This window comes from Hibiscus syriacus, unplaced genomic scaffold, assembly GCF_006381635.1.
Source record: "Hibiscus syriacus cultivar Baekdansim isolate YM2019G1 unplaced genomic scaffold, ASM638163v2 tig00111847_pilon, whole genome shotgun sequence".
NCBI lineage: Eukaryota > Viridiplantae > Streptophyta > Magnoliopsida > Malvales > Malvaceae > Hibiscus > Hibiscus syriacus.
Window position 1 is genome coordinate 2214626 of NW_024063200.1, and position 26255 is coordinate 2240880.

General features: G+C 34.0%; 1 pseudogene; it reads left to right on the plus strand.

The window, feature by feature from the left end:
• Positions 1–2674: 2674 nt before the first annotated feature.
• LOC120172243 lies at positions 2675–15587 on the plus strand (annotated as a pseudogene).
• Positions 15588–26255: the final 10668 nt, after the last annotated feature.

Consider the following 26255-nt stretch of genomic DNA (forward strand, 5'->3'; position numbering starts at 1 on the left):
TTTATACCTTGTACCTCTTTGATGTATTCCAACACTTTTTTCTTGGATTCGCCATGTACCGACTAACCACTCTCATGCTTGTGCAATGTCTGGTCTTGTGCATATCATAGCGAACATTAAATTTCCCACTGCTGATGTATACGGCACTCGAGGCATCTCCATCCTCTCTTCTTCACTGCTATGACTCATACTGGAGGATAATTTGAAGTTAATAGGAAAAGGGGTAGAAATTGGCTTACAATCTTGCATGTTGAATCGTGACAAGATCTTCTTCAAGTAATTATTTTATGAAAGCCAAATCTTCTTATTACTTCTGTCTCAGTGAATTTGCATCCCTAGAATCTTGTTTGTTGATCCTAAGTCCTTCATTTCAAATTCCCTAGCCATTGTGCCTTCAATTCATCAATATGATCTTTATTGGGTACTGCAACCAATATGTCATCCACATACAACAGCAATATAACAAAATCGTTATCACCAAACCTCTTGAAATAAGCATAATAGTCTACATTAAGTCTGTTGTATCCAAGGCATATAATGAAGGAATCAAATCTCTTATACTAACACCTCAGTGCTTGCTTTAGACCGTACAGAGATTTGTTCAACCTACAAACCAAGTTCTTCTTTTCTTTTTCTTCAAACCTTCAGGCTGGAGCATATAAATCTCTTCTTCAAGATTTCCATGAAGAAAAGATATTTTAACATCTAGCTACTCTAGATGTAAGTTCAATGTAGCATATATTGCCAAAACTACTCAAATTGTTATTATTCAAACCACAGGAGAAAAGATTTCATTAAAATCAATACCTTCTTTTTTAGTATATCCTTTGACCACCAGTCTTGAACGATACCTCTCCACTTGATCGTTACCATTTCTCTTGATTTTGAAGACCCATTTTTTACCAATTGGCTTCCTTCCTTGTGGCAGTGGTATGTATTATTTTTATGAAGGCTTCAATTTCTTCTTGCATTGCCATCATCCATAGTGAAGCATCTTAGTTGTTTATTGCCTCTTGGAATGTTGATGACTCACCATCCTCAGTTAAAAGGCAATATATTGGGACATCTTCTCACACGATCTAATTGATGAGTTATTGGAGCTTCACAACTCTCTGGTTCTTGTTCATCATGTGTTGGTTCTACTTCAGAAGAATCTCCTTGTTCAACCTCCTTTTCCACATGTATCTATGTAGTCTCTGACTTTTAAGCTCTACCATCTTCTTCTTTTCTTTGTAATTTATCTTCTACAAAGATAACATCCACGTCGATGATCACTTTGCGGGTAGTGGGATCCTACAAGCGATACCCCTTTACTTCATCAATACAATTTGGTGAGATGATCCCATATCATTCTAGCTGTCTTCTTCTCCTTGATGCTTGACAATACTTCATCTGCTAATACTAGATGAAAGTTTGTAATAGCATTCTTGTCCATTTTGATCCATTTGTTGTCATCTTTGAAATATGTCAGCCTTTCACTAATAGCTGCTAGACAACCGTCTTTCCTTAAGATGACCTCCATCTTCAATTTCCACAATGAGAAATTTCTCCCATTGAACTTTTCAATATCAAATTTCATTGCCATAACTTCTATTATGGATAACTCCCACTATTTCACTATCGTAAATAGTTCTATGGAACCTTCAAAGAATGGGTAACTTTCTTACTTTCTTATGTTGGAGGACCCATATTTTGGTGGCAACCACAAAGACAATAAATAGATATTACACACTCAAATCTAACTCTGATGCCAATTGTTACGGAAGACGGCTATCAGATAGACCAAAATTAAAACTAATAATTTGAGAAAATAAAAATGAAGATAAATAAGACACAAATTTTACGTGAAAAACCCTTAAATAATATATGGTAAAAACTACGAGAAAAGGTAGAAGAATTTCACTATGAGAAAATATGAATTTCAACTTCTCTCGATCTAACAAGGAGAAAACAATGCAATTATCTCTTGATAAAAAGGAGAAAATAACTCTTAAGAAAACTCTCTAAAATCTCTAGTATTGAGAGAAAGCTAGAATGATTTGGGATGGTTTTGAAGCTAAATGGTTTAGGATATTTATAGTTGAAGCTTAAGGACTAATCTTGTAAATACCCTAAAGTCAAAGGACTAAATTGGGTAATTTTCCCTTGATAATTTCAACAAAAACATGCTGCCTAATTTTGACCAAATCAGCCACCCCATTTTCTGCCATCTTGGACCAAAATCAGCCACCCCATTTTCTGCCTCCTTGGACCAAAATCAGCCACCCCATTTGCCATTTTATTTTTTGACTTTCAATAGAGGAGTCTGCAAAGGAAGCATAGTTTCCCATCTCGGCATCCTCCGGTAGATAATTACACGATCCTTGTCTATTTTCTCAGGGATTTATTGCTTGAAATTTCAACTGTTATCTCAAGAAAATTTAGATATTTTCTTGTATTTTCTTTTGATAATATATTTTGTTCCTAAGGTTTTATAAGCTCGTTCCTAAATTAAGATCTTGTGTCTGTTCCTTTATGTTATTGCAATAATACCATCATAATAGAGAGCTAAGAGGAAGTGCAGATCACTTACATGTATTAACATCTAATACACCAATATAGGGAGAGTTAAGAGGAAAAAATAAGGTCAGATTAGTGTTTAACATGTGAACTTGATGCTTATGTTGCATGATCCATGGCAGACAACATATTAGCTTCTTGTTTCATTGGACCCGTGACGCAGGCTGTCGCAGACATAACTAATTATTCTACAACTAAAGTCAGTTTATCACAAAGTATAGAGAAAAACTTTGAAAAGTTGAAGAACCAAGTGGCCAAGCTATAGGCTTTGAGATACGATTACGAAAGGGAAGTCAAGAAACATCAAATGAAGAAGACAACTACAAGTAGTTACGATATATGGCTTTGTGGCGTCAACAAAACGCTCGACAATGCACAGGGATTGGAAGATCGATACAAAGAAGACCACAAGCTTTTATCCCAATACATTCATGTGAAGAGAAGGTCAAATTATAGTGGGAAACTGGAGAAAATGTGTGAAGAAACTCAGAAACTTTTGGAAGATGGGAAGTTTCTTGGATGTATTTTGGTCGATAAACCTATTGAGCCTGTGTTAAAGGTGAATGCACCTGAGATCAAAGCGTTTCCTAGTCTGCAGAGGCCATTGGAACAAGTATTGGAGGTGTTGAGAAATGACAAATTGAAAGGTATTGGTATTTCGGGCACCCTGGGAGTAGGGAAAACAACAATAATGAAGAACTTGAATAACCATGAACAAGTGGCTAAAATGTTTGATATCTTCGTTTGGGCGAATGTCTGTAGTGAAAGGAGTGAGGAGAAACTGCAAGAGGTTATTTCATGGTGGCACAAGTTAAAAACAGAAGACATTTTGTACGCCGAGGATGTTGCGCGATCAATATCCAAGGAGTTGAAGGGCAAGAAGTATTTTTTGTTTCTCGATGAGGTGATGGACTCAATTGAGTTGGAAGATATTGGAATCCCTGACAAAACAAATGACAACAAAGTCATGTTTACAACAGAGTTCTGTCATGTATGTTCTTCAATGGCGGATAAATTGGTTGAGGTCCGGCCGTTGTCACCAAACAAAGCATGGATGATGTTTAAGCATATAGTTCCTGAAGTTATAGATCTTCCTGATATAGAACCAGTTGCTCGACAGGTAGTTAAAGAGTGTGCTTGATTCCCACTTCTGATCAAGACAATTGCTGGCGCTTTCAAGTCAAAAGCTAGTGTTCCAGAATGGAGGAAAGGGTTGAAAGACCTATAAATATGGCCCGAGATCAAGATCTCTGGCTTAACCGAACTGCATTGATTCTTGAAGTTCTGTTATGATCAACTAAATGATGATCAGAAAAGAAAATGCTTCTTGTATGGTGCATTGTATCCAGAAGAGAGTAAGATATATACCGACTATTTACTCAAGTGTTGGGCTGTGGAAGGACTTGTTGGCGGCACCAAAGAGCGAAGATTCCATGTTGCACGCAACGAAGGCTACCACACATTGAAGCATCTGACTAATGTGTCGTTGCTAGAGAAATGTGAAATAATGATTTATGCGTCGATGAATAACAACATCCGACAGGTTGTACTGTACATCTCGTCACAAGATCCAGATTGTAAATTTTTCACTAGAATGAGTGAAGATTCACCAGATTGCTTAGAAGAAAACGATTGGCAACAATCAAAGAGGATTGCCATGATCAATAAGAAGATGCAAGACTTGCCGAATAGCCCAAACTACAGCATGCTTCTGTCACTATTTGCCGTGGTCGTCTTTCAGGTGAGGACTGGAATTGGGCTTCAACTTGAAATAATTGGGTTAGAGTCATCACCGATCATTTTAAAATGATATTTAGTTAGATCAAACACCATCTTACTTGATCGGCATTTTACCAGAAATATGTCGAGTTTGAGAGTCGATTACGGTCAAGGAAGGATTAGCACCCTTGAACCACCCTTTCGGTACTAATTAATTTGTCGGTTGTCTTAGTCGCGAAAAAAATAAAAATTTATATTAAAATTTAAAAACCTTATTCAAATTACTTACCTTTGACTGGTTGGAGTTCTAAAAAAATCAAAAAAATGTTATATAAAAAAACAATAGACAACTATAAAATAAATAAAAACAAAATAATAATAACAATAATAAATCAAAAGAATGAAAGATAAAAATAAAAAAATAAATAATAAAAAAATAAATCAAAAAACATGTGAATAAAAAAATTAAAAAATATTAAATAAATCCAAGAAAAATGTTAAACTGTAAAAGTAATGAAAACAATATTAAAAAAAGGAAAAAATTACAAAAAATAAAAGAACTTAGAGGATCGAATTGAAATAAACCAAAATTAAATGATTAAATAGAAATTAAAAATGGGAAGCAAAAACGAAGAATAAAAGGTTAGGAGGACTATACAATAATTAATCCCAAATATCAAATAGTGACTAAAAGCGCATAATTACGAATAAATGACCAAATTCAAACATCAGACAAAACATCACACGCATAAAACTAGTGACTAGAATCAAACTATCACAAAATTAAAAAATCAAAACAAAAAGAAAATAAAGTTGTATTGGTGGTCATAGTAGAAAGATACAATGTACTGAGGACCTTATTCGTAGATATCCCCTGTGTGAAAATACTCCCCAAGTCCCCTTGCAAATGGCGTCGTTTCAATTGTTGTACATAAGTCGAAGAATGGGCCTAATTTGCTCATTTGACTCATTTTCACAAATGAAGAGAGATGGCGTGAGAGAGAGAGATGGTGTGAGAGAGAGATGGAGAGAATTCTCTTCAAAGCTTCAACCAGAGCCCAACTCCGATGGGGAGCTCCGCTGTTTCGGCCACCACTGGCCGGTGGTCGCCACTGTTCACCGGCGCCGGAAAAGGGAGTTAATGGTACTCTCCGACGTGCCTTTTCACCCTTGTTATGAATCCACGGTTTATTTTTCCTAGAAACGTCTCAAAGTCCGTAGATCTACAAAAAAACTTTTTGTATTTTTTTTTTCTTTTGTTCGATGGCTTCGAGTTTCCTGAATGACTTCCCTTGTTGTGTTGTTTTGTTTTGTTTCTGTGATGGGTTCGATGTTCTTTGTTGTTGATGTGGGTTTGTGTTTTTTGTGTTCCCCGTGGCCTTGTTGCCGATCGATGTTCACTCGATGGTTCTCCCTGTCTTAAGTGGCCTCACCGAGGGCTTTTTATAGCCTCGGTGTTGGTTGTTTGGCTTCCGAAATGGTTGGGAATTGTTGGTCGTTCGTACACCGTGGGTTGTTGTTTGACTGAATACCTCGAGATGGTTCAGTCCCGGGTATCTCGGCCGGCCGTTCTTGTGTGCATTGACTGGCGCATGGCTTCATGCGGGCCCCTTGACTCCCTCTATATGACGTATTTACTAAAAGATAAAACCCTAATCTGCCTTTAAGCCTAACCAGGTCTACTGGCTCAGGCTACCCGGTTGGGCCTGTTGGACTTGGACCCAATGGACCCTGAAAAACAAAGAAAAAATAATAATAAAAATTGAAAATAAAAACAAATTAAAAAAATTAAAAACATGTTTCAAAAACTATATAATATATATTTTCAATTTTTTTTAAAAAAATATATAATAAATATTTTAAAAATGTTTTAAAAACTATATATTATATAAGTTTTCAAAATCTTTTTTAAAAAAATGTTTTAAAAACTATATATTATATATAAGTTTTCAAAAATATTTTAAAAGCTATATATTAGATATATTTACAAAATATTTTAAAAACTATATAATATATATATATATATATTCAAAAATCATTTTCAAAGCTATATAATATATATATTTTAAAAAACTAATTTTTAAATAGTATACTTTATGTTTTCAAAAACTGTTTTCTAAAAAAATTATATATCATATTTTTCAAAAATATTTTCAAAACTTACACTATATTAATACATATATATATATATATATATATATAATAATATTTACAGTTGCCCCTCTTTGTCCTTTTTTGTGGAGCAAAAAATAGGACAAAGATAAAATGACACAAATTTTCGTTCGGTGGAGTTGAAAATTGACTCTGATATTTCAATTAAGAATAACTCCTTGTCGAATTGTGTTGCGGATGGCTCTTCCGTCGCGAAGTCGAGTTCATCTTGAAATGATATGGAATTGAAACCGTAGTTTGGAATTTGAATCGGAATGTGGCTTCTCGTTGCCAAATTGTAATCAACTTCGGTCTTCTTCTCGATTTAAAGACCTTGGTTAAAAAATTCGACTGGAAAATAATTCCTTGACTCTACCATGTGGTTGATAGGCCCTCGAGCTGAACGAAATCGAACTCAAAAGTCTTCGTGGATAGATAGCTTTTCTCGACTTAAGCTATGCTGGTGGAAAATGGTTTTTTGTCACTAACGCACTGCTAACACAGGTCTTCTTCTCGACTTAAAGATCTCGGTTTAAACTTTAGCCGGAAAGTAGTCGATACATCATCGAGCAGAATGGAATCGAACTCGAAAGTTTTCATTGATCGATAACCCTTCTCGCCTTGAGTTATGCTGTGATTTTGACTTGAAGACCTTGGCTTCAACCAGAAAGTAGTTTCTCAATGCTACCGTATGGATGATGTGTCATCGAGCTGAATGGAATCGAACTCGACAGTTTTTGTTGACAGATAGCTTTTCTCAACTTAAGCTATGCTGTGAATTTGACATGCCCTTAAGCTGAATGGAATCAAACTCGAAGGTATTTTTTGATAGATAACCCTTCTCGTCTTGAGTTATACTGTAAATTTGATGTGCCTTTGAGCTGAGTGTAATCAAACTCGAAGGTCTTTTGTTGACAGATAACCCTTCTCTCCTTGAGTTATGTTGTAAATTTAATGTGCCTTTGAGCTGAGTGTAATCAAACTCGAAGGTCTTGGTTGACAAATAACCCTTCTCACCTTGAGTTATACTGATGTGTCTTTGAGCTGGGTGTAATCAAACTTGAAGGTCTTTTGTTGACAGATAGCCCTTCTAGGCTTGAGCTATTCTGTAAATTTGATGTGCCTTTGAGCTGAGTGTAATCGAACTCGAAGGTCTTGGTTGACATATAACCCTTCTTGCCTTGAGTTATGTTGTAAATTGGATGTGTCTTTGAGCTGAGTGTAATCTAACTCAAAGGTCTTTTGTTGACAGATAACCCTTCTCGCCTTTAGTTATGCTGTAAATTTGATATGCCTTTGAGCTGAGTGTAATCGAACTCGAAGGTCTTGGTTGACAGATAACCCTTCTCTCCTTGAGTTATACTGTAAATTGAATGTGCCTTTGAGCTGAGTGTAATCAAACTCGAAGGTCTTTTGTTCATAGATAGCCCTTCTCGCCTTGAGCTATTCTGTAAATTGGATGTGCCTTTGAGTTGAGTGTAGTCGAACTCGAAAGTCTTTTGTTGATAGATAGCCCTTATCTCCTTGAGCTATGCTATAAATTTGATGTGCCTTTGAGCTGAGTGTAATCGAACTCAAAGGTCTTTTTTTGACAGATAACCCCTTCTCGCCTTGAGCTATGCTGTAAATTTGATGTGCCTTTGAGCTGAGTGTAACTGAACTCGAAGTTCTTAGTTAACAGATAACCCTTCTCGCCTTGGGTTATGCTGTAAATTGGATATACCTTTGAGTTGAGTGTAATCAAACTCAAAGGTCTTTTGTTAACAGATAGTCATTCTCTCCTTGAGCTATGCTGTAAATTTGATGTGCGTTTGAGCTGAGTGTAATCAAACTTGAAGGCCTTTTGTTGACAGATAGCCCTTCTCGCCTTGAGCTATGCTGTCAATATTTCCTTTAAGTGTAAAATGGCTCCCCTTCACAGGTCTAAGTAGGTCATAATACTCAGGTGGTTCCCCTGAGCGGGTCTGAACCAGGTGAGATAATCTTTGGATGACTCCCCTCCACGGGAAATTCATGTGAGATGTTCTTCGGGTGACTCCTCTTTGTGAGAAAGACAAGTGAGGTAGTCTGTCAGTCGGATATCATCCGTCATGGAGTTGAAATCTGGCTTGAAAATGTTAACTGAAGACTAGCCACTCGTCGTTGAGTTAAGCTAAACTAGATTCATTCTGAATTGGCTTTCGAACCCATCTAAAGTTGATTCTCGATCTTTCAATATGTCAAGTTGGTTGAGGTGTAGCTTCTCACTGCTGAGTTAAGCAACCGCCATCGATTTTTCTTGAAGGTACTTTTGAACCTAGTATTTTTCGTATTGGAGTTGAAACTTGACTTTAAAAACTGTAAAAAATTATGTATGCTAAAAAGAATGATAAATGTGATGCTCTTAAGTATGCCTAAGATGCATGTAACATGAATTGGTTCTATTTTATCTTATGGATGGAGCCTCATTTTGTCTATCAGTCTTGTACTCGGAATCGACCATGCCTCATTTTCTTTTCGGGTTGCAGCCTTTCACATTTGAGACTGTCATGTTTGAAATTTTTTTCTTATTTTTCTTATTTTAGGAGAGAAAAAAAAGGATATAAGAATTCTATAAAACATTGCTCCTTAATTCAGGCTTGCAATCGAATCAAATCATAAACATGAGTTCAAAGAATATCAAAAGGATTAATAGCTCTTTAATGTTTTCCGAGTTATAGCTCTTTGACAAATATTCAAATTGGTGAGTTGGCTTTAGGTTGGCTTCCTATTTTCTAGGATTTTGGCCACCAAAAATGTCATTTTTTCGGTCATTGCAACATGCCTTTATTACTTGTCTTGGCATTTTAATTGGACGCGGACAAAATGACGCAACTAGCATAATCAATTACTAGATATTCCATTTCGGTTCTCTAAAATCTTCTATTTGTTTAATCTTCGCAGGCTCTTCTAACAAATATAGTGTCAAAATATCGATCTAAAAATGAAATTCCTTAGTGATCGTGTGAAATTGACTATAACAGGTGTTCTTTAATTCCCTTAGTCCATCTTTATTGTATCTCCTTATTTAGTTTTTCATTGTCTGGCTAGCTGGATCCATAAAGTCGGGGTGTTTAACTAATTGCTCTAGAGTGACAGCTCAATATTATAATCACCTTTATCAGGCTAGCTGACTCTTATCCATAAAGCTGGGGCGCTTAACCAATTGCATTAGAGGGACAGCTCAAGCTTTATTGTATTAAAATAATCACCTTTATCAGGCTAGCTGAATCTTATCCATAAAGCTGGGGCGTTTAACCAATTTCTCTAGAGGGATAGATCAAGCTTTATTATATATATATAATTATAATTTGGGTATACAGATTCAACTTCTTAAGTTTGTCAAGAAGAACCTATTATAGTCTAGGTGTTTTTGAAAATCAAGGAATCTCATCTTTAGAGTTCAATTTCCAAGCAACTGACCTAAACTAGATTTACCTACTCAACTATTCCATCTGTGAAGATCATTATCATCATCGAACGTCTTAAACAAAAGTATAGTAACTTCATATGCAAAAGATGTCATATGTTGTCCGCTCCTATGCATATCTAAATACCAAGCCTCTTGTTCATTCCCTTATGAAAGGAAAAGGCTATATCAGTCCCTGTAAGAGAAGGATAGGGTTCTCAAGTGTCTCTTCTGGGGTAAAATCAAGGGTCATGTTACTTTGTCAAAGATTTATAACTCCAATCATTTACAGAGTTTTTTAATTCATTTGATATTCAACGAATTTTAAGTCTACAAATTTGATTCATTGTTCATCATCTTTAAAGTAGCATAAATTCATTTAAATCTCCTTAAAAAATAATTGGGAAACAAATTCAAACAAAATACTGCAAATGATGAAATTATCTTCTTCCTTATTTGGATGCCCCCGAGTTATTGAAGTCGATCCAATTCTTCTTACGCATTTTCTGCATGATTCTCTTGAATGCGGAGTAGTTCTTGATAGTGTGCCCTGGGACACCGCCATGATATTTGCAATGGGTATTTTCATCGTACCACTTGGGGTATGGGACTTTATGGGTTTCACTGGGTATGGTGACACTACGTGAATGTCGAAAGTTGTTGGTAAAGTTCCTTGTAAGTCATGGGAATAGGATCAAAATGTTCGCATTTTTGATGATACATGCTTCTTTTAGTTAATGCGAATGTAAAGAAATGAAAATAACAAAATGCAAAATATGTCTAAATGCATGATGCATGCAATGTTCGAGGTATTGATCCAAAAATGTGTCTGTTATTATAAATAATCCTTATTGGGGACAAAAGTGTTACGCCTTAGGAGTCAAAAAATCATTTTAAAGGTATAGACCCCGAACAACTTCTAACAGGTTGATTCATCTTCTGCCCTTTTTATGTCGCCGGTTGAATGACCTGTCGAACCGTTCCGGCTTCTCTGGCTAAACTGTGCAAGTGACGAGCTGTTTGCTCCAAAAAGTCTTGAATGACTACATCTCCGACTTTCACTCTCTACTGAGCTTATTCCTAACGAAAGTGCCATTAGAGCCCTCCATCGATAGGAACTATCCGATGTTTATCTTCTTGTTTCTTGAATTTATCAACAATGACCTCCAGTTTCAGCTATCGCTTTGCCATTTTGTTCTTGTTGAAGGGACTCTCCAGGTCAGTAACCTTTTTCTCGCCTTACCCCTGCAACCTTTGTCAGCTCAAAAAGTTGACTTTTATGTTCTCGGTGTAATTATCGGTCCATTCTGAGTTTTCTCTTACCATAGCCAGACTTTTTATCTTTTCATCTCTTGTATTATAACCCCTTTGTCCATTAATGCAAATTATTTACATTTAACGAACACGTTTTAGTTTATCAACACCTCTTTTGAATAATGCAAATGATGAAAATAAAATAAGAGAGAACAAAAATGTAAAGAATTAGTGAGGTAAAGTTAATAATCAAAACAATCATGAAAATAGAAGTCCTACCCCACATGCTTATTATTCCTACTCGGACATGATCTCTATCCCACAAGTTAATTTTGAACCAGTCCTAACCGCATAAATTTCTAGTTTACATGCTCTGAATAGAAAATAAAGCAGTAAATAATCTCAAAATAGCCTAAGGTTTGAAATGAGGTTTTGGGGTGGGCTCTAACTCCTTGTAGTCTCCCGGTTTAGGTTCTAAAGAAGGTACCCGAGTTCTCCTTGCTAGTGCCCCCTTGGGCTTGCCAGACCCTAAGTCCTAAGCCCATTACAAGCTTGTGTGGACTAAGTTAAACTCGAGAGGATACATTCCCTTATGTCTGTGCGGTGAATAAATTCACACGAAGACATAAGGTATATAAATCACGAAGGCTACTTGCTAGGCCTGTGCGGAGAATAAATTCTCACGAAGGCGTCGGTTTCACCCCCACTTAAAATGGTTCGGAGCTCGGGTATAGAGCTTGAGATGAAAATTTTGAAAATCTGAAATCATTGAGAAAAACAACAGTACAACTATTTATTTAAAAAATGATCAAAGATAAATAATTAGAATCGAACAAATAAATTAAAATTTAAACCTGTAATTTTCGTTCAAAAAGACAACCGAAAATTAATTATGGCTTGACTCACTTACTTGTCCCCAGCGGAGTCGCCAAGCTGTCTTGGCCGTCATTCGGGTGGGGCCCGAAATTGGGCTTCGACTTGAAATAATTAGGTTAGAGTCGCCACTGATCATTTTAAAATGATATTTAGGTATATCGGAAACCATCTTACCTGATCTGCATTTTACCAGAAATATGTCGTGTTCGGGAGTCGGTTACGGTCAATGAAGGATTAGCACCATTGAACCGCCCTTTCGGTACCAATTAATTCATCGGTTTTCTTAATCGCAAAAAAATAAAAATTTATATTAAAATTTAAAAACTCGATTCGAATTACTTACCTTTGACTAGTTGAAATTCTAAAAAAATAAAAAAAAATGTTAGATAAAAAAACAATAGACAAATTTAAAATAAATAAAAACAAAATAATAATAACAATAATAAATCAAAAGAATGAAAGATAAAAATAAATAAATAAATGAAAAATATTAAATAAATCCAAGAAAAATGTTAAAATGTAAAAGTAATGAAAACAATATGAAAAAAAGGAAAACAATTACAAAAAATAAAAGAACTTAGAGGATCGAATTGAAACAAACCAAAATTAAAGGATTAAATCGGAATTGAAAATGGGCAGCAAAAACAAAGAATAAAAGGTTAGGAGGACTATAAAATAATTAATCCCAAATATCAAATAGTGACTAAAAGTGCACAATTACGAATTCAGTGACCAAATTCTAACATCAGACAAAACATCACACGCATAAAACTAGTGACTAGAATCAAACTATCAAAAAATTAAGAAATCAAAACAAAAAGAAAATAAAGTTGTATTGGCGATCGTAGTAGAAAGATACAATGTACTTAGGACTTCTTCGTAGATATCCCCTGCGCGAAAATACTCCCCAAGTCCCCTTGTAAACGACGTCGTTTCAATTGTTGTACATAAGTCGAAAAAATGGGCCTAATTTGCTCATTTGAGTCATTTTCACAAATGGGGAGAGATAGTGTGAGAGAGAGATAGAGAGAATTCTCTCCAAAGCTTCAACTGGAGTCCAACTCTAATGGGGAGCTCCGCCGTTTCGGCTGCCACTGACAGGCGGTCGCCATCGTTCGCCGACGCCGAAAAAGGGAGATAATGGTACTCTCCCACGCGCCTTTTCACCCTTGTTATGAATCCATGGTTTGTTTTGCCTAGAAACGTCTCAAAGTCCGTAGATCTACAAAAAAAAGTTTCGTATTTTTTCTTTTTTCTTTTGTTCGATGGCTTCGGGTTTCCTGAATGACTTCCCTTGTTGTGTTGTGTTTTGTTTCTATGATGGGTTCAATGTTCTTTGTTGTTGATGTGTGTTTGTGTTTTTTGTGTTCCCCGTGGCCTTGTTGTCGATCGATGTTCACTCGATGGTTCTCCCTGTCTTGATATGGCCTCACCGGGGGCTTTTTATAGCCTCGGTGTTGGTTGTTTGGCTCCCAAAATGGTTGGAATTTTTTGGTCGTTCGTTCACTGTGGGTTGTTGTTTGACCAAATAACCCGGGATAGTTCAGTCTCGAGGATCTCGTCCGACCGTTCTTGTGTGCATTGACTGGCACGTGGTTTCACGCGCCCCCCTTGACTCCCTCTATGCGGCGCATTTACTAAAAGATAAAATCCTAATCCACCTTTGGGCCTAATCGAGTCTACTGGGTCAGGCTACCCAGTTGGGCCTACTGGACTTGGACCCAATGGACCCTGAAAAACAAAGAAAAAATAAAAATAAATATTGATAAAATAATAAAAAAATACTAATAATAAAATAAAAAATGTTTCAAAAACTATATAATATTTATTTTCAAAAAATGTTTTTAAAAAATATATAATATATATATTTTAAAAATGTTTTAAAAACTATATATTATATATATTTTCAAAATGTTTTAAAAATTGTATAATATATATATTTTTTCAAAAATCATTTTCAAAGCTATATATTATATATTTTAAAAAAAACCGATTTTTTAAATAGTATACTTTATGTTTTCAAAAACGTTTTCTAAAAAAATTATATATCATATTTTTCAAAAATATTTTCAAAAATTACACTATATTAATATATATATATATATATATATATATATATATATATAATATAATATAATAAAAAAAGAAAGGAAAGAAAATTCGAACGAAAATGAGTGTTTATCCTATAATTGCAGAGAAATTATACTCTGACTGAAATCCCCGGTCCTTCTTTGAGAATATGAAAACATTGTTAGTGTTGGATCTATATGGAACTGGGATTGAATCTCTGCCATCATCTTTAGCAAACTTGAAATGTCTCAAAGGGCTTTACTTAAACAATTGCATCCATTTAACAGTGTTGCCACCCGAAGTCGGAGAACTTCATCGCCTCGATGTGCTCGATATTAGAGGCTGCAGGATATGCTTCATTCCATTTCATATCCAAAGAACTTAAGGTGCTTGAGAGTGTCATACTATAAATCTAGCAATCCCAATGGCTGTCAGGATATGGACATTGACGTGATCCCGTTGCTTGCCAAGCTCGAAGGATTGATGATTGATGTGCATTCTTACGATCACTGGTTCAAGGAGGTTGTGGATATAATGAGGCAGGTAGCTACCTTGAAGAATCTAACTATTCTCACTATCTGCTTCCCTAAATCAGAGGTCCTCAAGACATGCAGCATAGTCTGTCGTGGAAGGACCGGGAACAATTGGCTTCCTTCCGGTTCTTTGTCGGACACCAAAACTGGAAAAGTCCTCGAATTCTAGAGTATTTTAAGTACAAAATCGACCGGTATCTTGGATATTGCCAAGGAAACTGTGATGACAACTTGATAATTTGTGATCTGCTTCCTGAAACTGATGCATTGGAACTGATTGAACACAAAGATATCACAAGTCTGGTGGATTTTGTGAATGTTTCTAGCTTTAACCGGATCCGTGGTTGTCTGATCGAAAGGTGCAACAAAATGACAACCATTGCAGATGGCAGCAAGGTCGAAGGCGGATTCATTCTTCGGAAAATAGAGCAATTGCATTTATCGAATTTGCCGAGTCTGCAAACCGTTTTCCAGGGCACCCTTTCACCCGAAAGCCTCTCCAAATTGCCCACACTGGTGGTCTCAAGTTGCCCCATGTTGAGAAAACTTTTCTCCGGTGGGGTGATCCAACAACTCTCAAAACTCCAAAAGCTAGCAATGCAGAACTGCATTGAGATAGAAGAGCTAATCACCGGACAGGATTCAACCGCGTTGCCGAATCTAGAGATGTTAATACTTATTGAGATGCCAAAACTAATGCGTCTATCGGCCGGTAACTCGTCGGCTTGGCCTTCATTGAAAGAGCTTGAAGTTTACAAGTGCCCTCAATTGAAATCACAACCTTTTGACAAAGACAATGCAGCAAATCTGAAATCAATTGAAGGAGAAAAGATATGGTGGCAAGGATTGCAGTGGACACAAAATGATGTCAAAGAACAGCTTCAATCAATCTGCAGTCTTAGGTAAAGGTTTTTTTGTCCTGTTTTTATGAAATAGATTGATGGATAATATGTGTGTAGTAGCAGCTCTGCTGCATCTTATCAAAACAATTTCAAGTGGAATGTTAGTACATATATGCAAGGAGACAAAATGGGTCGGGTGACAAGGTTCGGCCTAAGAACTTTTTCATATCTACTGTAGTAATCGCTTTTCGTTCAGGCACGAAAATTTTACTCGGCGGAAAAAATAAAATGAATAAATAAATGATTTTGATTTTAAAAAAATTTGGGAGTCACCATTGACATTTTTGGATTAGGTAGGTCAAATACCTAAAAACAATCTTTTAAAATAGTTTTTAAGAAAACATAATTTAAAAGATAAACTGATCTACGTATAACCAAAAAATTTTAATAAAAAAGATTCGTGGTTGGTTACGTTTAGGGAAGGATTAGCACCCCTATAACGCCCAAAATTGGTACTCATTAATTATAAATTGTCTTTATTATTGGAAATTTAAAAGTTCAAAAATATATTTAATCCATAATTCTGTTAAGTTTATTAATATAATTTTAAGATAATATATTAATATATATATTTTATTAAACAACTGCTTTAAGATAGCTCCTTTCTTAATATTAATAAATAAATTTTAATAGAAAATAATATAAAAACAAATTTATATATTAAAATATTTATTTTTTATTTAAAAATATCAGAAAATTGACATCTAGTTGCTTTAAGACTGTCCTTTCTTAATATTGATAAATATATATTGAAATATGATTGAAATGATTTAAAAATAATATATTAAATTTATAAATAGGATTTTCATAAAATAAATAAATATTATTTATATATATTTATAAGACTTAGATAAATATTATTTATATATATATTGACATAAATAATAAATAATAATAGTAATACTAATGATAAATATATATAATCATAAATATATGAAAGTAAAATATGATTAATAAAATTAAAACATAGTATTAAAATGTAAAAAGTAATAAAGCTTGTAAAATAAATGAAAAATATTAATCTTAGGGACTAAATTATAATCTAATAAAATTAAATACCTAATTTATAATTAATTATTTAAAACTACAGGGATTAGATATGCGATTTTATCAATTTATTAATTTAGGGACTAAAATAAAATTATATAAAACATCAGTTATTAAATGTAAAATATTAAAATTCGCAAACCTAATTCGAATTATTAAAAAATATATGTATTAATTGTGTAGTTTGACCTAATTAATTATTAGGGATCAAAATAAAAGTAATTAAAATTACCATGGACTAAATAAAGTATTTATCCTAAAATATATAAATACTGACAGGGACTAAATTATAAATTAATAAAGTTAGAAGACCATATTAAAACATATTAAAATTGATTTCAGTGACTAAATTGAGAACATTACAAACTTAGAAGGATTGCGGAAAGGGTTTTATACTTTATCAAATTACACACAGACCCCTCCCCCAAAACGACATCGTTCGGGGAGGGGTATTTAAGCCCAAAAACCAGCCTAAAATGGCTGGTCTCCCTCATTTCCTTGTTCTGCTTCTCTCTCTAAAGAGAGAGAAGCTCTGCCTTCTCTCTACAAATTCCCTCACCGGAGGGATCAGGCCACCGGACGGCCACCATGCTCCGGCTCCGATCCCCGCCGTTGGCCACCGTTCATGGTGGCCGGAGTTTGGAAAAATAGCCTAAATCGATCCTCTGTTTCCCCTAAACCCAAATCTAGTTTCTTTTTCTCCTAAAACTCTTTCAATAGACGTAGATCCAAACAAGAACCGAAGGTTTACCTCGGTTTACAAAAGCTTCCGGTGACGTTTGGTATCTCGGGGGTAAGTTCTTCTCTTCTCTATTTTTATTTTCGATTGTTGATGTTTGCTGTTGGTTGCTGTGTTCTCGTTGCTTCTCTGTTCTCTTTTGCTGTACCCCTTCTCTTTTTTTTTCTTTGCAGGGGATGGTGGCTTTTATAGCCACCACCGGTGATGGCTTCAGACTGGTCCCAAATGGTGACCATAGGTGAGTCACCATAGCTATGGTGGTGACTCACCATAGAGCCCGTTGTGTGGAGGAGCAGCTAGCCTTCTAAAAAGCAGCGAGACTTGAGGCGTGGCACATCAACGTCGGTAAGGCGGCTGGAAGCATCTGGAGGCGGCAGCTGGGGCCTTCTGGAAGAAGCGGCGGCTGGGACGTGGCCCTAGGGTTATGATACCCTAGGGTTTCCTTGTTGGGACCATCTGGGTAGTTGGATCAAAACTAGATCCAACGGCAGCAAGTTGAGGCGGCTGGATGATGATATGTAAACCCTAACTGAATCTAGGGTTACACATTTGGGCTCTGTTGGGCTATCTGAAGTTGGGTCACTGTTGGGCCATCTGAATTGGGTCTGGAACTGTAATTGGGCCCTGATTTTGGCCTGTTTGTAATAATAATAATTTTAATAATAATAATAATAAATAAAATAATAATAATAATAATAACAAATAAATAAAAAAATGAATAAAAATTAGTATCTTCATCTACCACGAATGGTCTCTTATATGGATTGAGCAATCATCTTTTAATAGCCGAAGGGTTGAACAAACCGTCTTAAAATTAAAAAATCATTTTATAACTTTTAATAATCAGAGATTCAATATAGTAACATACTATAGTTAGGGGACAGTTTGTGTACTTTACCCTAAAAATAGTGTTTATATTTCTTTATTAAGGTACTTATACGTATTTCCTTTCCCTTGATAATTGATGTTATGGGATTGGATAAATAATGATAGGAAATCGCAAATCAAAGAAAAGATGATATCTTTGTTATGTGGAAACTTTTTGTTATGAAAATCCTAAATACACATAAATTAGAGTTTATGATTTGAATTTATTTGGTTTGATACGACTTTGTTTAGTAAACAAATTATTTTGGGAGAACAGATGAGATTACGTTGTGCTTATTTTGTAATTCTTTAATAGTGGATATATTGATTTCTTCTGTAAAATTAATTTTTGACCGAAGTATATATATATATATATATATATAATATTGACGGTGGGACTTTGACTATTAAAAATTATAAAATGATTTTTGTCATAATTATATTTTGATAAAATAATTAAATATTATTTTAAAAAATAATTATGACTTTAATTTTGAAAATTTTGGTGATTTTGATTTAATTAGAATTAAATTAAATAGAGTCGCCACCGATCTATATTAGGTATGTTGAATACCTAAAAACATCTTTTAAAACAATTTAAAAAAAAATCAATTATTAGACAAAAAACTAGTATGTGATTATTTGTCCATGGGAAATTATTAGCACCCCTCAACGCCCAAAATTGACTTGTGCCCCTTACACGTTGAAATGGTGAAAATCATGAATCAAATATAAAATTAAATATGATCTATTTATTGAGTTTAATTAATTTGCTTTAAATTAATTAATTAAGAAATATTCTTTAACTTGAAAAAAAGTCTAGAGAAAGTTATTCGACTATTTCTTATCCATAAAGAATATTCCCTCTTCGATAAAACGTGAATCGAATGTAAATTAAAAAATCGACATTTTTGCATACAATCAAAATAAATTACTATTTAAAACAACACACATTGCATCATTTGAATTAGAACAAATTAATTAGCACTAAAAAACTTCGATTTATTTCAAGTCATTTTATTTGAATGTCGTACCGGAATACACCACTTCGATCAAGTGGTGTTTTCGACGCCCATTCTACAAATAACGTTCTTGAAAAACATTCGAGTGAAAATTAATATCAAATATAAGAAAAGATATTGGATAATAAATATTTAAAATAAGATTAATAAATAGCTAAATAGAGGAATAATAATAAAATAAAACAACACAAATAAAAATACATAAATAAAGCGAGCATAGGTACACACTCTACAGATAAATATAAAGTATACAAGATACACTTAATATATTATAAAGTAACATATAAGACATAAGTACAAAAATATATAAGGTAACATATAAAAAAGATTCATCAGGTACATGTATACGACAAATATAGCATTAATATACTGAGGTATGAAACAAATCTAATATATATAATTGCTTTACTTACTACCACTATGAAAAACAAATGACAAAGGTAGTAAATGGTAAATGCTGAATAAAAGGAAATATATATAAAAACGAAACATGCTCCAATCAAAAAGGCAAAAAATAGAAGGATATAGTTGACTAAACCGAGTAATAATAATAAAAAGTTAAAAGGCATTGAAAATACAAACAAGCCAAAATAAAAGATATAAACAGACAATAAATGGACATGTATTTGGACCAAATTAAAATAAAACATAATATGTAGCCTAAACCGAAATAAACAAGAAAAGGTAAATCTAGTGATCTAAACATAAAACACGGCAATATACTAGGGACCTAAGAGATATTTCCCCACGAATAAATGCCCAAAATACTACTTATACTAAAGACAAGGACTTAAACAGTGGTTTACCCTTAAATTAGCGACCAAAATATCGGGATTCCTAAAGTTAGAGGACCTATACGTAATAAACTCACTATATGGTGACTTAAATGTAAAAACACGCTTATAGTATGGGGAATTTAGAGTGATTTACCCCAACGAGCCGCCTTCCTCACTCGACGGTTTGGCCACCGTGGCGTTGGGAAACCCTCGCTGGATGACCCCTCCCCGACTAAACAAGGCGTAACCTCTTCTTCCACTCCTTGGCCGAGAGCTCCAAATCACAAGGCCGGCCACCACACACGGTGGCATCGCGTCCTAAACCAACCTAGCCCGACTCCGATCTACAACTGGACGACACCTCTGGCACCGGCCGAACACCCCAGCAGCAAGTTAAGTTTCTAACCCCCTATCTTTTTTTTTCTTTTAGAAACTATGGAACTTACGTAAAAACCAAAAAAACGAAATTACAAGATAGATTCTGATTTTGTTACATTCTAAGAATTTAACAAATAAACTAAGAATGAAAAAAAAAAAACTAGATCACCTTTTAGAATTTTGGTTCTGTATTTTTTATTGCTGAGAAATTTTGTTACATTGTTTTTTGATTTTTCGGGTTTTATACCCTTACAAAAAATATAAAACATAAAAAAAAGTTTGGTTGATTCCTTCACGTTCGGTGTTGCCAGGCTTTAAAGGTGATGCTGGCCTGTTGGTGGCAGAGTATGGTCACGTATGGTGACTCGCAGGGAGCTGACACGGCATGGTGACTGGAGCAGGGCAATAGGGCATGGTGTGTGTTGCTGGTGGCTGAGAGGTATAACACGGGGTAAGGTGACTGGCAGAAACAAGCCCTGAACCGGGTCGGGTCCCACTTTGGGTCGGCTTGCACAATGGGCCTGATCCGGGTTGTAATTTGGGTTCTGGGTTTTGCTGTGGATTGGGCTTCGGGTTCTTGCAAATTGGACTTCAACCGGGCCTGCAAAATATATAATGGAAATAATTAATAATAATAATAATAACTATAATATTTTCTAGACCCTGATAAAAATAGGTGTCTATAATAGGGTATTACTTTGTTGAGTCTTTCAACTATTAAAAAATAATAAAATGGTAACTCAACTATTTATATATTTTAAAATTATTATTTTTTGTTAAAAAATTGATAGCGATATGAGTTGGATGTTAACTTGTTGACTAGGATATGATAGAATCTAATCGTAAAATCTCAAATAACTATCATATTTTAACCAACATTTTAACGTGACGATTGTTAATTTTTTAACGAAAAATAATGAGTTTGGAACATATAAATAGTCAAGTGATCATTTTATAACTTTAATAGTCGGAGATTTAACAAAATAATGTCTTATAGTCCGAGAATTATTTATAGCTTTTAATAATTATGAGACTAAAAATCAACACTCTATAATCGAGAGCTATTTTTATATTTTACACATAATTTTTCGATAAGAAAGTCACAATACAAGAATTTTAAATTAAAGTAAATAAAATTCGAATCGCAAACTCTAATAGTTATATATGCTTTGATTGGGTGAATGCAGATAGATTTGTACTTTCGAAGTTATCAAGAATAAAATTTTACATGATCAAATGAAGTCCAGTTAAACTTTTCTTTAATTCAATTGTTTAAATTGAATTTAAATTCAATAAAATGGATCTAACTCATAAATTACAAATTTGTTTATTATTTCATGGTTAAGATATTTATTATACTTGAAAATAATTTTTATTATTTTATTAAGATGTAAATACAATTCCCCCCCCCCAACATAATAATAAGAAATCACAAATCAAAGATAACAAAAATGAACTTTAAGTAAATATGTGTAAAAACAAAATTAGATTAGGCGACTCGAGAATTTCTATATTCATCATAGATTCTCATTTAAGAAATATTAGTTTTTCTTTTCATCATATATTCTCATATTTTTTCGACTGTTAAATATAGTTTAACAGAGTGAAAAGAGATTGTAGGCTAAAGTTGAGAGAAACAAGACCCCTGTGCAGCATTGGAGCCACCATGGAAATGGGATCGAGATAGATATAAAGAAAAGCCGCCACCACGAAAATCCCACCCAATTCATCCAACTTTCGACCAATCCCACGAGACTTGGAATTCATAAAACATTTGCCAACATTGATACAAGTAAAAGCCAACATAATTGCAACGGAAAGCAGGTCGTAAGTCGGTGGGAGACGTCGAGTAGGCTCGATTCCAACAAAGAGTATGGCTATTTCAATGGAATATCCCAAACCAAATGCTACAATTTGTTTTTCCCAGGCTAAGTAATGCTGTGAATCTTCTACTTGCAATGCAGCCGGTTCATTAGCCGATTCGAGGTCGACAATGGAAGGCGATGCCGATTTTGATAGGAAGGAAAACAGTTTGGCCACATATTGGCAATGAATGTTTGCCATAGTATGTGAAATGGAGATAGGAGATGGCTAGGCTTTGGCAGTAGCCATGTTCGAGTTTGTTTTACTTTAGATCGGATGGTATGAAGTCGTTTTATAATTGAGATTTAGATGGGAAAATTGGATGTTTGGTCCAATTAAATTCCCATCTCTTTTCAGGAAGAAAAAAATTGTATCCGGGGCGGTTGTTTTATTGATTGCATTTTGTCTTCTAAATGCAATATCATTAGAGATTGTGATCTATTTTTTAAAATTAATTTGTATTTATTTAATCTATTGATTGATTAATTTTACATAAATATATTATAAAAGTCACCCTCCCAACTTAGTTTATTTCATTTGTAGACACTCATTTTTATCCAGAGTTTTTTTTATTTTATATATAATAATATCGTATAGTTTTTGAAAGATTTTTTTTGAAACATCGGTTTTTGAAATATATATAATATATAGTTTTTGAAAATATTTCAAAAAACATATATATATATATATATATATATATATATAATATATATATATATATATATATAATGTATAGTTTTTGAAAATATTTTGAAAACATATATAATGTATAGTTTTTGAAAACATTTTGAAAACTTATATATTATAGTTTTGAAAATATTTTTGAAAATATATATAATATAGTTTTTTAAACATTTTGAAAATGTATATAATATAGTTTTTAAAAATATTTTGAAAATATATATAATATACATTTTTGAAAATATTTTTGAAAATATATATTATATAGTTTTAAAAACAATTTTTAAAAATATATTTTATATGGTTTGAAAACATTTATAAAAAAACATATATGATATATAGTTTTAAAAAGGATTTTTATTTTATTTTATATTTGTTAATATTTTCCCTTCTTTTTTATGTTTTTTTCCAGGTCCAATGAAGAGTCCAAACAATCCAATGAAGTCGGTTTTGGGCCTGATCCAGCCCAGTAATGGTTAGGGTTTGTGAACCCTAAAATAATATCATCAGGCACCACAAAGGAGATTTCATTGGGCGCGTGAGGCCACGCGTCGGTGCTAAACCGACTGTTTTGGCACCAAACAAAGGAACACGAAGGGAAACAACCCCCACTTTTAGCAACAACATCCCGGCTAAATCGGGAGTGACCCATCCCGTTTTAGCCGGTCAAACAAGCAACGGGCCGAAAAGAACGTGAACAGCCTGTTGAGGGTGGAAACAAACCACCGACGGTGGGTAAATACCCCACCAAATCTGTCACAAAGGGGATGTGAAAACAGAGCCGAACCATCGAAACTACAATAAAATTGAACCACAAAGGAAGCAAACACAGAGCAAAAAAGAACAAATCATTTCAAAACATACAAAGCTACAAAACAAAGAAAAAAATCATAAAAAATAGAGCATCGTTCAACCGAAGAGTCTTCACAGAAGAATGAGCCACCGAAAGTCGAACAGTCCACTCGGAAAGGTAAAAGCCAAGGAACTAAAACTTAGATCTACGCCGATTTGTGGGGATTTTGGGGATTTGGGTTTTGGTTTCGGATTCTTAGGGTCAAGGGCTTTCGAAAGGGGTAAGTTTTGATTTTTTCGGGAAGCGTCTGCGGGCGACAGATTTGTCATCGGGGTGGCCGGTTTTCGGTCGGCTAGGGGAAGGTTCGAGAGAGTTTTTGAGAGGAAGAGAGTTTGTTTTTGGTTTTTGGGTAAAAATGATATTTTTTTCAATTTTAGGCTATTTATAGGGGAGGGACTACTGTGTAATTAACCAATAGTTAAATTATTTCTGCAGTCCCTCATATTTTGAAGTGTAATTCATTTTGGTCACCTGTTTCAATTTTGCCTATGAATTTTCAATTTATTCAATATAATCCTTTTTTACATTTCGTATATTTTGCAAATTGGTCCCCTAACTTTCTATTTTTCTCTTGCAGCTCATTTTTAGCATTAATTTGGTATGTAAATTTTAATTCGTTCCTATTTGATCCTTTATTTTTTTAATTTTTTTGTAATTAAAAATTATTATTGTTTTTCACTAAATGTTTTTTCTTTCCTTTTTATTTTATTTTATTTTTTTCTTTGAAATTTAACATTTTTTTACTCTTTTTATTATTTATTTATTATTTTATTTATTTCCTTGAAAATTTATTTTCTTTTATTTTTATTTAAACTTTATTTTGTATTTTTTAAATTTTTAAATTTTTATTTTTAAATTTTATTTTTATTTCATATTTTTTATTTATTTATTTATTTTTATTTTTGCAATCTTACATTCTTTTTGACATTTTTTCCAACCAATCATAGATAAGTAATTTGAGTTGAGTTTTTTAAATTTCAATTTAAATTTAAATTTTTGGCAATTAAGACAACCGACAAATTAAATGGTACCGAAAGGGCAGTTCAAGGGTGTAATACTTCCTTGACTATAACCGACTCCCGAATCCGACATATTTCTTGTAAAACACATATCAAGTAAGATGGCGTACGATCAACCTAAATATTTTTAAAATGATCGGTAGAAACTCTAACATTTTTATTCAAGTCGAAGCCCAATTTCGGGACCACCTGAAAGACGGTTGCGACAGCTTGGCGACTCTTCTGGGGACAGGTAAGTGAGTCAAGCCATAATTAAATTTTGGTTGTTTTTTAAGGGAAAATTGTAAGTTTAAATTTTAATTTAACTTTTTGATTCTTATTATTTATCTTTGATTATTTTTTTCAATTAAATAGTTGTACTGACGTTTTTTCAATTATTTCATATTTTTGAAAAAAAAATTTATCACTGGCTCTCTACCTGAGCTCCGAACCCTTTTTAAGTGGAGATGAAAGCGACATCTTCGTGAGAATTTATTCTCCGTGCGGGCCTAGCAAATAACCTTCGAGATTCATATACCTTATGTCTTCGTGTGAATTTATTCTCCGTATGGGCATAAGGGAATGTATCCTCTCGAGTTTAACTTAGTCCACATAAGCTTGTAATGGGCTTAGGACTAAGGGTCTGACAAGCCCAATGGGGCACCGGCAAGGAGAACTTGGGTACTTTCTTTGGAACCTAAACCGGGAGACTACAAGGAGTTAGATCCCACCCAAAACTTCACTTCAAAACCTAGGATGCGTGAATTATCTCCTATTTTACTTTTTGTTCAAAGCATGCGAACTAGACAAATATGCGGTTAGGATTTGCTTGAAATTAGAATGCGAGGTAGAAATCATGTATGGGTAGGAATTAAATCATGTTGGTTAGATATCATTATTATTTTTTATTATCCTTATCTCACTAACTTTTTTCCTTTCATTTTATTTTTATCATTTACATCATTCAAAAGAGGTGTTGATCCACAAAAAAATATGTTCGTTAAACATAAATAATTTGCATTAATGGACAAAGTGGTTATAATACAAGAGGTGAAAAACGCAGAGGACAATCTGCAAGGCAACTATGTGTCACATTCAATCAAGAAGACATGGTACCCACAATCAAGCACATCAAAAGTTAACTTTTCAAAAATGGGATTGGTAAAGGTTGCAGGGGCAAGACGAGAAAAAGGTTACAAACCTGGAGAGTCCCTTCAAAGACAACAAGAACCCGATGGCAAAGTGATAGCTAAAATTGGAGACCATTATCGACGAATTCAAGAAACAACAAAATGAACTTCAGATAATTCCTATCAATGGAGGGCTCCAATGGAATTTTCGTTCGGGGAACAGTTTCAAAAAAGGGTGAAATATAGAAATACCATCATTCGAACAACTCAACACTTGCACGGTTTAGCCATAGAAATCGGAGCGGTTCGACAGGGTATTTAACCGGTGACCAATGAAAGCAGAAGACTAGTCAACCTGTCAGAAGCTGTTCGGGGTCTATAAGACTTAGTCAGAATATGTTGAGTTAATT